The following is a 9,670-nucleotide window of genomic DNA, read 5'->3' on the forward strand; positions in this document are numbered from 1 at the left end:
AGTGGCACTCAGGCCCTACACTCAGGCCGTAGGAAATCAGAACATATGTGGAAACTCGGGGCCCAGGTGGCTATCAGGCCCCAGGTTTATATCACTTTCCTGGTAGACATCAGTACCCAGGTAGATACTGGACTTCAGGTATACATCAGGTTCCTAGTGGACACCCAGGCCCCAGGTGGACACCAGCCTACAAGTGGACATCAGACCACAGGAGGACACCCAGGCCCCAGATAGATATCAGTCTCCAGAAGAACACCCAGGCCTCAGGTGGACATCAGGTCCCAGGTTAATTCCAGACCCCATATGGAACTCGGGCCCCACCTGGACACAAGTCTCTAGGTAGATACATAGGCCCTGTAGGCCCTGGGGAACATCAGGCCTTAGGTGAAGTTCTAGGCTACAGGTGGACATCTTGCTCCAGTTGGACATCTGGTCTCAAGTGGATATCAGTCTCCAGGTGGACACAAAGTCCCAAGTTGGACATCAGGCACCAGGAGGACTTTAGTCCTCTGGTGAACACCAGCTCCCAGGTTGACATCAGGCTACAAGTTGACACCTAGGGCCCAGATGGACACGTGGTCCCATATGAACACTAGTCCCCAGTCAGCTAGGGCCTGGGTCCACCTGGAGCCTGATGCTTAGCTAGAAACTGGATATCCACCTGAGGCCTAGGTATCCACCCAGGAACTGGTGTCAAAGTGGGGCCTGATATCCACATGGGGACTAGGTATCCACCTGGGGCTTGATATCCACCTCGAGCCAGATGACCTTCTGGAGTCTGATGTCCACCACAGGCCTGAGTGTCCATCTGGGGCCTGGTGTTGATTTGGATTCCAGTGTCTACCTGGAACCTGGGGTCATGTTGTCCACTTGGAGCCTGGAGTTTTCACCTGGGGCCTGGTAGACATCTGGCCCCAGTAAACATCAGCCTGGGGCCTGGTTGTCCACTTAGAGCCTGGAGTTTTCACCTAGGGCCTGAAGATCACCTGAGACCCAGGTGTCCAGCTGGGACACCAGACTCCAGGTGTACGCCCAGGCTCCAGGGTACAACAGGCCCCAAAAGAACTCTGGGCCATATTAAACATCAAGTCTCAGGTGGATGCCCAGGCCCCATGTTTACACCAGGCCCCAGGTAGACAGTGGATGCCAGCTGAACATCAGCCCCAAGGTTGACACCCACACTACAGGTGGATATCAGGCCCCAGGTGAAAACCTATGCTTCAGGTGCGCATCAGTCCCCAGGTGAACATAAGGCCACAGATAGACATCAGGCCTCAGGTGCACATCTGGCTCCAGGTAAACATCAGGCCTTAGGTGGATACCCAATCCCCAGGTAGACATCAGAGGCCAGGTTGACACAAAAAAATCCCAGTGAGTATCATGTCCCAGTGGACATTCAGGCTCCAGGTAAACACACCAGCCCCACCGTAACCGTAACCACCTTAACGAGAAATGGTAGGTCTAAGTACCATCATGCTCCTTGCTCACAAAAGGATGCTTAGCTATTTTATTCAAAATACAACTCCATTCATCACTCTAAGCACCGATGTGTAGAAAGGAAAAGAAAAATAAACCAGGCCTCAAGGAATCCATCCAAAATGAGGTAGATATTATAAGGGACAGAAATCCCCAAATGAAATGTTATAGTTGACATAGAATAGTCTTTAGAACCCATTAATTTTCTCACACATTTGATACAGAGCATTATTTCCAGAGACTGAACCTAGAAAGAATTGCTTAAGACTAGAAGTCTTGTTCCAGCCTAGATTCCACACTGTTGAACAGCAATACTTAGTACACCACATTATGCATAGCACTGACATGACCTGTGTGCATTTAATTTTCTAATACTTGTTCATCTCTGGCATACTTTATATATATATATATATATTACATATATAATGTACATACATACAAGTACACACACACAAAGTATATAAGGGTAGGATAGTATAATTGTGCAGTAACATTTTTTGTGAAAGTGGTGGAAAGTGGATTGCGTTGGCGACATGCTGGAATGTGCTTCCATTGGCAGAAGTAAGGCTTTCAAAACTAGTCGTTTACATGTTTCTTTAGCAACTGGGAATATTAATAATTGAAGATGTGTTGGCATAAAAATAATCATAGTAATCACAATGAAGTGGTGTTAATAATTATATCACAAGATATAATAAACATTACAGATATTATAAGATGTCAAAAAAAGATGTCATAAAATCTTTGAGATGATTGACACGTTAAATGCGGCCTCCTGTGCCGCCCTGGGGCGCCACTCTCGTTGGGTTCTTGGGTGCTCACCCTACTCCACCTGCTCAGCCTAGGCTCCTGCGCCCCCGGAGTCGCGCCATGGGAGCGAGGAACTTGCCTAGGCCCTAGACAAGGACAATGAGGAGGGGGTGCACGTGGAGTCCCCGCGGATAGGCTGGACGCCGGGCAGGAGCCTTTGCGGGGGTGCACAGCCTCCTCTGGAAGCCCTGGTCGCTGCCCGGTGCCTGCTGTGCCCTGCGAGCTCCGCGGCGGTGGAGCCAGGCGTGCGCTGCCGGCTCTCGGCCCCGCCTGCGGAGCCTCTGCCCTTTGTCTTGCCCCTGGGGCCCGAGCCTCAGCTGGCCCAGGGTTCCTGATGTTAGCTGACGATGGGCTGGCCTCTGGGACTGGGTCGTGGGCCTCGCGCAGTGGCCGCCGCGTCACCAGCGCCAGGCCTCCCCGAGGTGCAGCTGGCGATGCGGGATGCCCGGGTTCGGGGTCTGCTGGGCCCCATGGCGCTGCGAACCCCGTCACCTTCCATCGCGGCCACCATGCTGCCTGCTGGTCAGCCCTGGTCTGCAGCCTTCCTGGGACCCCTTCGGCCCCAAGGAGGCATCACTCACAGCAGCTTGCGACACCAGGGCCGCCTGAACCTCCGCCAGGTCTGCGCCGCGCAAGTGGCTCCAACCAGCCAGCCCTGGCCCATGAACGAGACTTTCCGCTCCCCGAAAAGATCGCCCTCGGCAGGCATACACGGCCATGGAGGATGCAGCGGATACCTTCCAAAGTTTGTGGACACTCTTCTGCCACACCAAAAGTTTCGCCATCAGCTGCGATGCCGACTGGGGCGCAGAGACCCCTCCGGGAGGTGGACCAGGCAGTGCCTTTGCTGGGCATCCGCAGTGCTGACCACCCCAAGTGCAGAACCCCACTTCGTGTTCCTCCTACTCCACGTTCCACATCCAAAGTTCTCTCACCATTTCTAAGCAGGAGAAATCAAAAGAAACTAAAATCAGAAAGAAAGAGAGAGAGAGAAAGCCATGAGCAAAAAAAGAGCAAAACCTTTTGGAAAGCATAAAACGCTCCAAAGCCAAAAACTAATTCTTATCTCTTTTAAACCTTCTGCACTTCTCCAATGATGAATGATTTATTTTTTTTTAACCACTGGCAATTCGTAATTATTACCTTCTCTGGCATTAATGAATAGAAGTTGAATCACATGTGGTAGTATAATTTGTATTATATGAAGCTTTCCATATATTAATAAATAATTGTCCAGTTTTTCTCCATGGATTAACAATTAATGGAAAATTTTCAACATTGCTGTGTTAATGTCTCCTGAGATAATTAGATGTGAGTAATTTTTATAAACAGAATTTCCTGGGTGGAATTTCTCATCTTCAGGAGCTCCATAAATAACCATATCCCAAGAGAACTGTGAATTTGGGAACTGAAAGAACTGAGTCCCAACTGGTCCAGCCTGGAAGCTTTTGGGTCATCACTCTTGCAGGTGACTTCACTGCCTTCTGTTGAAGGGCCAGTGAGAGCCTGGGGGTTTCAACTTGCAAGAGCCTTACCATTTTAGGGTTAGCATTAACAATGAGGAAAAGGCATATTTTTTGATATTCTCCGTATGTAATAAAATAGTTACCAAAACAAAGCAAAGTGTGAGTGGTGACTATTGAGAGGACCATTTCTATCTTTGCTGGATTCCCAGAGATTTCTGGGTTTCTTTTGGAGTCAATAGTATTTCCATGTTAATTCTGAGCTCTTAAAACCCACAATATGAGTTGCAGCCAGTGACTAGAGTTGCAGCCAGTGACTAGAATTGCAGCCATTGACCAGTGTTGCAGCTTGTTAAACTGATCACTGGTGGTAGAGCCTTTTCATTCTGCTCACTTCTTAAAAGGTCAGCTTGGTCAGGGATTAGTGCTACCCTGCCAGAAATAAGCAGTTAGGAATCAAGTAAAGGAGTCAGCTAAAAGCTTAATTACGAAGTAGTGAGCTCACAGCTAGATGGCTGTTGATCTCATTTTCTCTCTGCTGCTGATTTCAAGGCTTTATACCGTGTTTTGATGTAACACAGAATGTATACTATGAAGGACAAACAGTCTGTTAGCTTCTTGGAGCTATACTCCGTTACTGGAGCAGCGGACAACAATTTGAAGGACATTATTACTTAGTTTAATCTGCCTTTGGCTAGGATAAACTTCGAGTTCCAAGGGCTGGGTTCAGTTGTTATGCAAATTTAGATTGTTGAGGTAAAATTTCCAAAAAAAAGGATAGGACTCTTTAGATGAAATAAGAATTTAACTGTATTTGAACCCTGTTGAAGGCCAGATAAGTTTAGGCAAAATCCCATGACTGATGAGTCCCTTTAAATTCCAACATATAATCTATGTTGGTAAATATGATACGTGCACTGGAAAAGGATGTGTATCCAGTAGTCGTTGAGTGTCCCGTTCTGTATATGTCAGTTTATGTCAAGTTTGTTCATTGTGTTCATCAAATCTCCCTTTCTCTTATGGATTTTTTTCTGTTGGTTCCATCGGTAATTGAAAGGTATGTTAAAATCTATATTGTAGATTAGTCCATGTTTCTTTTAGTTATATCAGTTTCTGTAGTAAATAATGCGAAGGGATATTTTATATTTAGACATATTTAAAATTGGCATACTTTTCTGGTGACTGACATCATAAAATCTTTTTTATCTTAGCAATATTTCTTGGCTTAAGTCTAAACTGTCAATAATAACATAGCAACGTGAGCTTTGTGCTGATTAGTGTTTGCAGGCATGTTTTCCATTGTTTTACTTCCAAATGTCTGGATTATTGTATTCAGATAAATTAATTAAAACATAAAAATTAAATACAATATAAAATATTAAAAAGTGAATATTCTAAAAATCCAGCCAGAGATGTTTCACTTTTAATTGAAGTGTTTAGGACCACGGCTCTCACACTGTGTGCTGAGGTGCCCTGAGATGCTGTGTTTAACTGACAGGGGCAGCAGCGGATAGCGTGTGAGTATGTGTATGTGTGTGTGTATGTTTGAGATGGGGGTCTCACTCTGTCCCCCAGGCTGGAGTGGAGTGGTAAGGTCTAGGCTCACTGCAGCCTCTGCCTCCCTGAGTAGCTGGGACAACAGGCAAGCACCACCATGCCTGGCTAAGTTTTGTAATTTTAGTAGAGATGGGGTTTTGCCATGTTGCCCAGGCTGTATATTTTTGAGGGAAACAAAGCAACATTTGCTGGAGACCTTAAGAACTACTAGCCTGAGGCAGTTCATAGTTTCAAAAGTAGTTAGAAGTGCATTTCTTTACCTTTAAGGTGGGTGTTGTTAATTACTGCGATGAAAGGAAGTATTGTGCTAAAGTCAGTGTGAAATAGGAATAAGGTCCAGTGGTTGAGATCCAGTCCGATTTTAAGATTTGAAAAGTTGTGCTGTGTGCCCAACAGGCACACACATCCCATTAGTAAGTAAATTGTGCTTTTTTAAGAAAGAAACAAAAATATTGTTTCTACTTCCATTGCGTGTTATTTTTTATATGTACTTGCAAATCCATTACCAAAATAAAAATAATGAACATATCCAGCATTCATAAAAGTTTACCCTTGCCCTTTTATAATCCCAAACTTTCTGTATCTTCCTACCTTACCACTCTCCCTGGCAATCACCAATCTGTCACTATAAAAGAGTTTGCCTTGTCTAGACATTTATATAAATGAAGTGTAGTATGGACCCTTTTTTGGAGGGGTCTGGCATCTTTCACACAACATAATTATTTTGAGATTCAGCTATATTGCAGGCATCAATGGGTCATTAATTTTATTACTGAGTAGTATTCTATTGTGCAGATTGGTCACAACTTATATATCCGTTTGCCTGTTGGTGGGTTTTTGCATTGCTTCCAGTTTGGGACTTACACAAATACATTTGCAATGAACATTCATGTACATAAGTTCTTATAACTTTGAGTAAATATTAGGAGTGTAATAGCTAATAGGTTTAGGTTTAGTTTTAATAGACCATCAAAATGTTTGCCAAAATGGTTGTACCATTTTATACTTTTATCAGCAGTATATAAGAATTCCACACTCTTGCCAACACTTTGTATGGGCCTTCTTTTAAAATTTTAGACATTTTCATGTGTGTACAATAGTATTTTATTGTGGTTCCATAATGCCTAATAATATGTAGTATCTCTTTATGTACTTACATGCCATCTGTATATATTTGGTAAAGTGTATGTTCACATTTTTTTTGCTTCTTCCTTTTTTGTTTTTTTCTTTGCTTATTTTCTCATTATTAAATTTTAATAGTTTCTTTATATACTCTGGATTCAAATCCCTTATTAGATATGAGACTTGCCAGTATTTTCCCCTTGAGTTTTCTTTTTTGTTCTCATAACACTATCTTTCAAACAGCAGATGCTCTGAATATTGATGGGGTCCAATTTATTAATTGTTCTTGTGCATTTGGTTTTTGGGGCTTCATCTAAGACATTTTTGATTAATTGAATATTACAAAGATTTTTTTTCTGTATTTTCATCTAAAAGTTCAAAGCTTTTAATACTTTATTTTATATTTCAGTCAATGGTCCTATAAGTGACAGAGCTTTAACCCAAGTCGCTGTCATGCATAGCTGGACCCAGGGGCTTATATAAAATCGTCAAGAAATGTTCTCCTTCTTTCTCTCGACACTTTTCCTTTTGTTTTAGCCTCATTTTTTCCTTCTGAAGATGACTCTCTTCTCTCTCTGCAGCAAGAGATAGTGCGACAAATAACCCACTTTACTTTGTCCTTGCAGACCACAGTGGTAGAAAAAGCAAGAGTCCTTCCTGATGATTCCAAAAAAAAAGTACTGAAACAGTTGCTATGATCCAAGGGTAGAGTCTTTTGCCAGAGCTGGGCATCATGATCACCTCTAGGGCTGGGGCTGGTAAGTTGGGTCAGGCCCAGTTGGTGCTCATTGAAATGGTCCTCAAAGAAAAGGGGGGCTCTCAAGAGGAGAGTTGCTGAACACCCATCCAAAAAATAGCCACTGTGTACATACCTACAATTCCTTGCCATTTTATAAGCAACTGGTTGGGTGGAAAATGACTAGAAATTCAGTTGTCATTAAATTTCCTTTATAATGTCAGTAGAATGAGCCATACATTTCACATGTTGTGGGTTATGTCCATGATAGTCATTTCTGTATATTAAGTATCAATTTGAAGTATCATCTGAAGAAATACACTATTTTGTGATGTTATCCTTAAATTAATATTTTTCGGATAAAGAATTATAGGATGAAAGAAAAGTCTAGGATAGAAATAAAAGAATAGAGAAAATGGGAGCATGGATATACTGCAGAAAATGGCCAAACAGGAAAAGTACTTGTGAGAGGTATTGAAGTACATAATTGATATCACATAGACCTCCAGGAAATTACAACTACTGGCATAAGAACAAACTATCTGAATAGTCTTTGCTAATACTGAGTCTTTTCTGCTTGCAAAAGAAGTAAGAATGGTAAGGAATTGGGACATTGTTCAGATAGGCCTGAATGCATTTATTCATTTACCTGTTGATGGGGTTTGGGGGTATTAATGAAGGATGTTAATAAATAATAATGGGCATGTTAGGTAATCATAATTGATTTGTCCATTTGGTCTGAAGAAAATTTTGTCTACCTTCTTTTTTGTAGAGGGATTCATTTTTAATGTCATGTTGGATTCTATGGCTTACTGAATGTGTAATTGCCTATTTATGGATTCTGAAGAATTTTATAAAATGTATTTGCCAAACATTTTGAAAGCTTAGAACTTCTCCAAGGAAGAAGTTCTTTAGTGCTTAGTGCTGCCCTGACAAATATGGTAGCCACAGCCATGTGAATATTGAGCACTTGAAATGTGGCGAGGCTGGACTGAGATGTGCTGTCAGGGTAAAACACACACTAGATTTTGAAGACTTAGTAGGAAATAAAATTAAACATATCTAATTAATAACTTTTATATTGGTTAGACATTGAAATAATATTTTGTATATATTTTACATATAAATATACATTCATGTGTATGTGTAATTAATATCTTCATATGAAATACTTCTCAATTACAATTGGAAGAATGGTGACTTTGTGGTGGAGAAATCTGGCACAAACTTGATCATGTGCCTCCTGCTGTGATGTCCTAGGAAGACCACAGCAGTATTTCTGTGGTTTTCTTGTGAAAGATACATGACCTAAGTCTGGATGTGGAAACACATCAGATGGAAAAAGGTGAACACATCCTTCATAAATGCTTATGCTCTTTAAAACTCTTAAGGTTATGAAAAATAGGGCAAAACAGAGGAACTGTTTGAAGTTGAAGGAGCTTAAGAGACATGACAATTAATGCAATAGGAAATCCTGGATTGGATCCGGGATTACGAAGTTCAAAAAAAATGTATTTAGGGCACAAGTGAGAAAATTTGGATGAGATTATAGCATCTGTTGATTGGACAGTAGTGTTGGGTGGATGCTGACATCCTGATATGGATGATTATATTCTGGTTATGAGAACTTTTCCCAGATTCCTCATCGTTTGCCCAGTGGGTTCATGGACAATGTGGCGATGGTAGCAGGAGAAGATGCTACATGTTTCCAATAACATTAACTTCCCTGCAGCAGTGCTGCCCACTGCCCAGATGAGTGCCCTGACTGCCGACAATGAGCAATGCTGAGACCCTGGAAAGAGGAACTGCCTTGCCTAGACCGGACAGACTTCTGGTAATGTTGTAATAATATTTTCTCCTTTCCTTCATGGAAGTGGTAAAGAATTGCCGTCACTGGAATAGATGCATATCGGAATATGGACTCCGCTTCATATGCTTCTCATAGCATCAAATTATTTACATTTGCTGAGTTCTTATTCTCTGCTATCATACAATTACTACTGATGATGGAGCTTATTTTACAAAACAAGAAGTGATGTGATGGGCTTCAGCCCATATTTATTGGTCTTGTGACATCCCACATCACCCAGAGGAACATGACCTCACAAGAATCAGTTACTTCACCAACTGTGAGACCCTGAGGGGCTGGGTTTCTATCCTACAAGATGTGTTAGATGCCCTGACCCAGGAGCCCTCCTACCCAGAATGCATGGTTCCATGAAGCAAGGATCACTGTGATGGTGGTGATGATGATGGTGAGGATGGTGATGGTGAAGGTGGAGGTGGTGATAATGAAGTGATAGTTATGTTGAGGATGATGAAGGTGATGATGATGGTGAGAATGGTAAAGGTGAACATGGTGATGGTGAGAATGGTGATGGTGGTGATTGTGATGGTGATGATAAGGATGGTGATGGCGAAGGTGGTGATGATAACAGCGATAGTTATGGTGAGGATAATGGTGATGGTGATGAGGATGATGATGGTGAGAATGGTGATAGTGATG

At 42.4% G+C, this 9,670-nt stretch overlaps 1 pseudogene; it reads right to left on the reverse strand.

Annotated features, from left to right (window-relative positions):
• Positions 1 to 2,571: 2,571 nt before the first annotated feature.
• Positions 2,572 to 7,317, reverse strand: LOC129051276 (protein FAM182B-like; annotated as a pseudogene).
• Between the last annotated feature and the right edge of the window lie 2,353 nt (positions 7,318 to 9,670).

This window comes from Pongo abelii, chromosome 19 (genome assembly GCF_028885655.2).
Source record: "Pongo abelii isolate AG06213 chromosome 19, NHGRI_mPonAbe1-v2.0_pri, whole genome shotgun sequence".
NCBI lineage: Eukaryota > Metazoa > Chordata > Mammalia > Primates > Hominidae > Pongo > Pongo abelii.